Raw genomic sequence first — 8,282 nt, forward strand, 5'->3', positions numbered from 1 at the left:
ATCTCTGATGGGTTCATGACTCATGTTAGGGAAAGTAAAGGTGGCTGACCACACCTTCCTTTCCGAGGTCAAGAAACATACTTCATGTGCCCAAGGGTTCGCTAGGTCTAAGGAGGATTGTTTGCTTAATGTTGAACTCATGAACGTTTCATATTTACTTCACCACGGTAATTAATTTCGTGTTGATACTAACAAGATAATGTTCTTTATTACAATAATTTCAAAACATGTTTGTATTACAATGCCTATTTTTTTATTTTTAATATAATAGTTACTAGCATTAACGTTATCATTATCTTTTTTCCCAGCAAACTGTTTTCTACAGCATGCATTGCCCAGCACAGTCCATCATTCATTTTACCTCGTCAGTTCTCCCAGCTACGGCAGTGTACGGCTGGACCACGGCTGGACAGCTTTCTCCTTGATATCCTGCGCAGTGACCTGCCTGCACAGCTACCCAGCCTGTGGAAGTCTCATATTCAACAACACAACACACCTCTGTACCCCCGGGGCAGCCCTAGACCCTCTGCAACAGGCGCCCTCTAGCTCCGAAGGCGACTTGTACCAAATCAGACCCTACTGCGATACCTCGAAGGGTTTCACTCTAGCGAACCTCCGAGAAACCACGAAATGTATCGGCTTTTTCAGAAGCTTATCAACTCACGACGAAGCTGAACGAAATTGCACCGCAAAAGGTGGAAAATTGTTGAACGTCGTGTACGAAGAAATGAACAGTTTCCTGAGCGTGTTTTATTTTCTGAGAGAAACGATTTGGGTGGATTGTCAAAGCGTTCAGAATGTGACGTATTACAACAACTGGTCTTACGATACCAACCTTGGTTTGTATACCCCACTGCTGACTGTGGCGGGCAGCGAGTGCTGTATATCACCCTGGTCCGAGTACTACTCCACCAACTATGTTGACTGTAACACGAAGCTCTACTATGCCTGTGAGGTCGAAGCAAGGATGTCTTAAGATATTCGATATTATGTAATATGAAGCTCTATTATGCCTGTGAGCTGTTAGGATGATAATAATATATCAAATGAAACGTAACATTAAAAAAAACCCTGACTTATAATGACGTTGTCTTTAGATATAAAAATAAAGCTGTTGCCATTTTGAATAAGGATCTGAAGTAATCTGTTTATTATTTTTATGATATTTAAAGTAGTGACGTAGGATATATTTTTAGTATTGGAGAGGTGATGCTCAATATATATATATATATATATATATATATATATATATATATATATATATATATATATATATATATATATATATATATATATATATATATATATATATATATATATATATATATATATATATATATATATATATATATATATATATATATATGTGTGTGTGTGTGTGTATGTGTGTGTATTTAACGCCGTTCTTGATGCGACACTGACAAAATGTAGGCGGGGAGGGGTGGGGATTCTGCTACCCTCCCTCTATTTTTCTGTGTGCGCTTTTTTCAGTTTGCTCTTTTTTCTGTTTTCGTATTTTTATGTTTGCGCTTTTTTCAGCTTGCGCTTTTTTATGTGTGCGCTTTTTTCTGTTTGCCTTTTTTTTCGTTGCGCTTATTTCCGTTGTGCATCTTTCTGGGAACCAAGTTTGATGAGTTATAACCTTTGACCTGTTAGCTAACGCTTTTCGTTATTTTAAGCATTATCGAAATTCTGTCCTAAGTATTTGATGTTTATTTGTCCGATATAAAATAACAACATAGTACTTATTAAAAATTCATTTAAAAACGGAACATTTTTGTTCTGAAAAAAAAAAAAAAACAACTATTTGCTTTTTTTTTCTTTAACTCAAGTCACGGTCCTGGAAATTTTTTGTCACGTAAAAAAGAGGTCTAGAGAAACCAATGGGCGATAACTAGTAGTTTAAAAATCTAACAACAATGACAAAAAACAACTCTTGTGATCTTTATGAAAGTTTCAACATTTCAAGCTTTTATAGACCGTTTGTTTATGAGATCAATAGTTTTATTCTTTGCTAAGCTTGTCCAGTTTAATTTTATGGACTTGACCAATCAATGGAACTCTTGATCCTAGCTACTGAGTGTAAATTTACCATCTGTCGTGTTGCACTTCTGCATACAACGAGGTACAACAGCCAGCCCAGTGGATATATCCACCATCCACCACTGCCAACTAGCCCAGTGGATGTATTCACATCCATCACTACTATCCTAGTGGATGCATCCATTAACGAACCCAGTGGATATATCCACCATCCATCAATACCAACTAGCCCATATCATGCATCCACCATCCACCACTACCAACTATCCCAGTGGATGCATCCGTCAACGAACCCGGTGGATATATCCACCATCCATCAATACCAACTAGCCCAGTCGATGTATCCACCATCCACCACCACCAACTATCACCATACCCACACAACTAGTAATTAGTACATTACAACTTTCATATCCAACTTTCTTATCCAACTTCTTATCCAACTTTCTTATCCAACTTTCTTATCCAACTTTCTTATCCAACTTTCTTATCCAACTTCCTTATCCAACTTTTTTATCCAACTTTCTTATCCAACTTTCTTATCCAACTTTCTTATCCAACTTTCTTATCCAACTTTCTTATCCAACTTTCTTATCCAACTTTCTTCTCGTTTAAAAAACTTGAATACTCTTCTATAAAAACATGTTTCTAAAACAAATGTATGTCGGTCAGTTCATTCTATCGCTCTGTTTAACATTATTAGAGTCCACTGTAGCATACATTTTAAAGAATAGTTTGACGTCATCAGCACAATGCATCGCTGAGCCTGTAGAGAACCTTTGTTTATTTCTTTCATTGCAATTTCTAACCGACATTTTTACTAACGTTTTATCCATCCTAACTGTTACAGTACACGCCATTATGTTAATGTTATCAACACTTACTTTAATTGTTAACACATACAGTACATAACGTCAATAGAATTCCTACTGACAGAGGAGAAGCGATCAACAGAATGGGACGGAGACACCGCTCTCTCCGTAACCCAGCAGTCGGACTTATGTCGGCCTGCTTGACTAATGGTGGGGGGAGGGGAACGGGAGTTTGCTCCCTGAGTCAGTAATGTCCGTGTCTTTCTACATCTTTGTTGTCTTTCGCTAAGCTGCTTAGTAAGTTTATTTATATTTCATTTTAATGTTGGTATAGAAGTATTTGTTTCATCAAAGAAAATCTACCGCCCCCCCCCCCGAACAAAATGGAATTTATATAGACAGCATATACTTTTACCAGTGCCCCCCCCCCCCCCCCCGAACAAAACGGAATTTATATAGATAGCATATACTTTTCCCAGTGTCCCCCCCCCGCCCCCTCCCCGTCCCCCGAAAATATCAAGTGCCCCCCCCCCCCCCCCGGAGAAAAAAAAGTCTGGAAGAAACACTGCATGTGTATGTTCAATGTCTATTCTACTGGAGTGTTGCTATCCTGCAAGCGCTTTTGTCGAAATCCAAGGACAGTCAATTTAAGAGTAGTTTCCCTTGCACTGTAAACTTCATACCCTCACCTGCTGATGAAATGATGAAATGATACGAGCAAGTACATTACGCCACATTATGTTGGTACCTCTCAGTGAAGACTAGAATGTATGAGATACGAACAGTACACTCTCATTAATTCAATCGTTTAGTAGTTTAACATAAATAGATTTTAAGATACCCTACTACTACTAATACAATACTCTAATCATTTTGTTCAACTTGATCGTTAAGATTAAATGAATAAAATTCGCATTTTCTGATATTATCTATTCACTTTTCAAAGCATCCCCGTTGTAACAGCTTAAAACTATTCACCCACATGACGATAATGAGGTGGATGAAAAACGTAATAAAACCCTGACATTGACTGACCATTCATCACACGTCTACAGACATTCACTACCGCTGTATCTAGACAACGTACGTAACTGTAAGTATACGATCACGCTTAGCGTTTTGCTAGATGTTTTGTCGGCGCTGGGACGGAGTGGTCTAGCGGTAGAGAGCTGGACGGCTAACCCGTAAGTCTCGAGTTCCAATCCGGGTTCAAGTCAGTATACCGTCCCTGAGTCCACCCAACTCTGATCAGGTACCTAACTCACGTTAGGGAAGGTAAAGGCGGCTGGGCATAGTGCTGACCACACTATCTCTTCATATGCCGAGGTCACAGAAACAAGTGAACTCTACTTCACTTGCCCCATAGACCGTCAGGTTTGAAAGGGAAACTTTACTTTACTTTTGTCGGCGCTAATCTTGGTTAAATGTCATCTTCTATAAATTGTATTGTAGATAGTACTTACAGAATTATAACATAATTCTTATATACGTTTGAAATAAAATTTAATTCCAGTGACGAATATTGTGACGAATTTAATGTTAATGAGATAAGTTTAAAAGAATATTTACTACCGTTTACAAAAAAAAAGGGGAAAAGGAGGGTGGGCCAAGGAAAACATGGAAGAGAACGGTTGAGGAAGAGGCAAAAACAGCTGGGCTCTCATGGGCACAGAGTAGAGGAGCAGCCCAAAACCGAGTCCGCTGGAGATGTGTGGTTGCAGCCCTTTGCTCCCCAGGGGCCATAAAGGAGTGATGATGATGACAAAAAAAAAAAAAAAAAAAAAAAGAAAAACGACCGATGTAAAAAAAAAAGGCCTCAGTGCCTACTGTTGTTACCGTTATTGAGTAAATAAATACAAAATTGAAATTGAACACGGAAGACTTTACAACAGCAAGTACTATTATTCATGCGACGACGTGGTTAAATGGTAGAGCGTTCAGCCACTAGCCTTCAGATCTCTAAGCCCACCCAGCTCTGATGGGTACCTGACTCACGTTGGGAAAAGTAAAGGCGTCTGGGCATCACACCATCCTTTCATAAACCGAGGTCAGGAAACACGTGCACTCTACTTCATCTGTCTATCTTTAGTATTAAAATGGAAGCTTTAATTTACTATTTTTATAGACGACATTTAAAATGATTGTACTGAATGTAAGCAGTGAACCCAACCTGATAGTTATGTGGTGTCATCTTGTGTTCCAGGCACCATGAAGTTGCTCGCCATATTTCTCTGTCTAACGGTTTTCCTTGCCGTGACTATGGCTTTCCCAGTAAGTTTTCTTCTATTTTTACCTACAACTGTTCCCAAATTTTGAGGGAAAACTATTTTTTATAGTGTTACTATCGGCAATGTTTAGCGTAATATAAAATTTGAAAACACATCATAAGCATACGGATGCTGATAAATATTGTTTTCGACTTTTAGATATTTCTGTCCAAAAAAAACCCCATACATTTTTTACAACACTTTAAAACACTTTTAAACTGTGTTTGATAAACAGGTAATCGCAAGAGCTGTGAATAACGCAAGAGATACTAGCAACAGTGACCCAGATGGTTGGGTAAAACACGTTTTGTCCACTTTGTCTTTCTAAGATTAAATAATGTAGTGAATAGAAAATAATTATATATATATATATATATATATATATATATATATATATATATATATATATATATATATATATATATATATATATATATATATATATATATGCCAAAATATATTTAAAATGAAGTTATTTCAAAACTACTTTACATTTTTACTCACACTTTACTTCTAGACATGTTTTCATTAATTGTTAAATCCTTGTATTACTTACAGAATGCCTGTTAAATCCTTGTATTACTTACAGAATGCCTGTTAAATCCTTGTATTACTTACAGAATGCCTGTTAAATCCTTGTATTACTTACAGAATGCCTGTTAAATCCTTGTATTACTTACAGAATGCCTGTTAAATCCTTGTATTACTTACAGAATGCCTATTAAATCCTTGTATTACTTACAGAATGCCTGTTAAATCCTTTATTACTTACAGAATGCCTGTTAAATCCTTGTATTACTCACAGAATGCCTGTTAAATCCTTGTATTACTTACAGAATGACTGTTACATCCTTGTATTACTTACAGAATGCCTGTTAAATCCTTGTATCACTTACAGAATGCCTGTTAAATCCTTGTATTACTTACAGAATGACTGTTAAATCCTTGTATTACTTACAGAATGCCTGTTAAATCCTTGTATTACTTACAGAATGCCTGTTAAATCCTTGTATTACTTACAGAATGCCTGTTAAATCCTTGTATTACTTACAGAATGCCAGTTAAATCCTTGTATTACTTACATAATGCCTGTTAAATCCTTGTATTACTTACAGAATGCCTATTAAATCCTTGTATTACTTACAGAATGCCTGTTAAATCCTTGTATTACTTACAGAATGCCTGTTAAATCCTTGTATTACTTACAGAATGCCTGTTAAATCCTTGTATTACTTACAGAATGCCTGTTAAATCCTTGTATTACTTACAGAATGCCTGTTAAATCCTTGTATTACTTACAGAATGCCTGTTAAATCCTTGTATTACTTACAGAATGCCTGTTAAATCCTTGTATTACTTACAGAATGCCTGTTAAATCCTTGTATTACTTACAGAATGCCTGTTAAATCCTTGTATTACTTACAGAATGCCTGTTAAATCCTTGTATTACTTACAGAATGCCGGCACGTCTTGGGATGACTGGGCCGAGAGTGTACAGGAGAAGAAAGCAGCCTTTCCTTATTAGAAAGAATCAAGTCGAATAAGATAAAGCTGAAACATTAAAAAAAAAAACATTTGGAAACTTTAGCAAAACTTCTTTTAAATAATACATTTAAGACGAAACTTTTGATTAAAATATATTTAAAACAGACTGCTTTGTTGTATTTTTTAAAGATTATGATTTCACCATGTCTTGGCGAGATCTTGTTTTAATTTTATAACACGAACGCTTAACGCCATGTGTTACTACAGGTATAGGTCGAGATTTGTGTCAGCTAATAATTGAAGCGGCATATGTTTGAAGCCTTTTAATCGAAGATTTGTTACAAATTATTAGGTTCATTGATGCTGGCCAGCACACCAACAAAACGACTCTACAATATGGCTTCTGACAAAATGCTCCCTATAGCATAGCCTTAAAGAACTGTACCCCCAATACACCTCTGCAACAAAATAATTTGATAAAATGTAAAAGTTCCCTTTTCGAACCTATCGGTTCACGGGGAAAGTGAAGTAGAGTTCACCTGTTTCTGTGACCTCGGCATATGAAGGAACGGTGTGGTCCGCACTGTGCCCAGCTGCCTTTACTTTTCCTAACGATAGTTATATGCCCACCAGAACTGGGTGGACAAAGTGACGTTCTACTGACTTGAAAAAAATGTACCCTCGACAACATAGCTTGGATATAAAAAAGCTCTAGACTATAGTCTATAGGTTTCAAGAAAATTAATCCGTGAAACCAACAAAAGGGTTCCCAAATGAATTTCACTATCAAATGCAAATCAAACTGAAGAGCTTAATGTTCGACATGTGATTATTTACCGGGAGAGCTCAGTAAACTGCAATGGCTTTAAATAGATTAAGAGCTCAATATAGCCTCAATGACTAAACTCTAACACATAGCACAGGAAAAAAAAAAGTGTAGACTGCACAGGATTTGAACCCGGTCTTCTATTAGTCGGTTACACCCATCCCTCTCTCCAGATATTATGATCTCACTTCCTGTTTCTTAAATTATTTGTCGCTCCTGCCAGGGGCGTAGCGAAGGGGGGGGGGGGGGGGGGGGCGGGGGGTGCGGACCGCACCGGTTGACACCATTTAGGGGGGTGACACCAAGGCAAAAAATAGGAAAATATATAGAGAAAAACTTGAGGGGGGGTTGCAAATCGAAAGTTCGAGGGGAGGGGGAGCAAATCGAAAACTTGAGGAGGGGGGGGGGGGGGGGGTGCAAATCGAAAGTTTGAGGGGAGGGGGTGCAAATCGAAAATTTGAAAGTTTGTCCCCGGGAAGGGTCGCTACGCCTCTGGGGGGGGGGGGGGGGGTGACACCATTAAGTGCCGCACCGGGTGACACCCGACCTCGCTACGCCACTGGCTCCTGCGACCAAGCATCAAGCCCCCCTCCTTCCTGATCGCCACGGAATGCTAAAGAATTTTTTTTAAACTAGCGTACCAGTCCGAGACCTAGTCTTACAACACCAGGGTGACGGAACATTTTTAAGGGTTTCATCAGCGTGTTACCAACTTAGTATTTTTAGACGTGTAACCTTGTGTTTTAAAACTGACATAGTTAAAAGTGTAAACAACACCGGTGCTATATTTCTCGGATCTTTGTTGCTGGGGGGCAGGTTAGTCGTCTTTACCGCACAACCACCTCGGTA

General features: G+C 38.1%; 1 long non-coding RNA gene across 1 annotated transcript; it reads left to right on the forward strand.

Moving 5' to 3' along the window:
• The first annotated feature begins 3,837 nt into the window (after positions 1-3,837).
• On the forward strand, positions 3,838-5,417 carry LOC131949729 (uncharacterized). The gene is made up of 3 exons (XR_009388190.1): positions 3,838-3,948; positions 5,059-5,126; positions 5,358-5,417. It is a non-coding gene; the product is annotated as an uncharacterized LOC131949729 (long non-coding RNA).
• The last annotated feature ends 2,865 nt before the right edge of the window (positions 5,418-8,282 follow it).

The sequence above is a fragment of the Physella acuta genome, unplaced genomic scaffold (assembly GCF_028476545.2).
Source record: "Physella acuta isolate Inbredline_101_S28 unplaced genomic scaffold, ASM2847654v3 ptg000710l, whole genome shotgun sequence".
Taxonomy (NCBI): Eukaryota; Metazoa; Mollusca; class Gastropoda; family Physidae; genus Physella; species Physella acuta.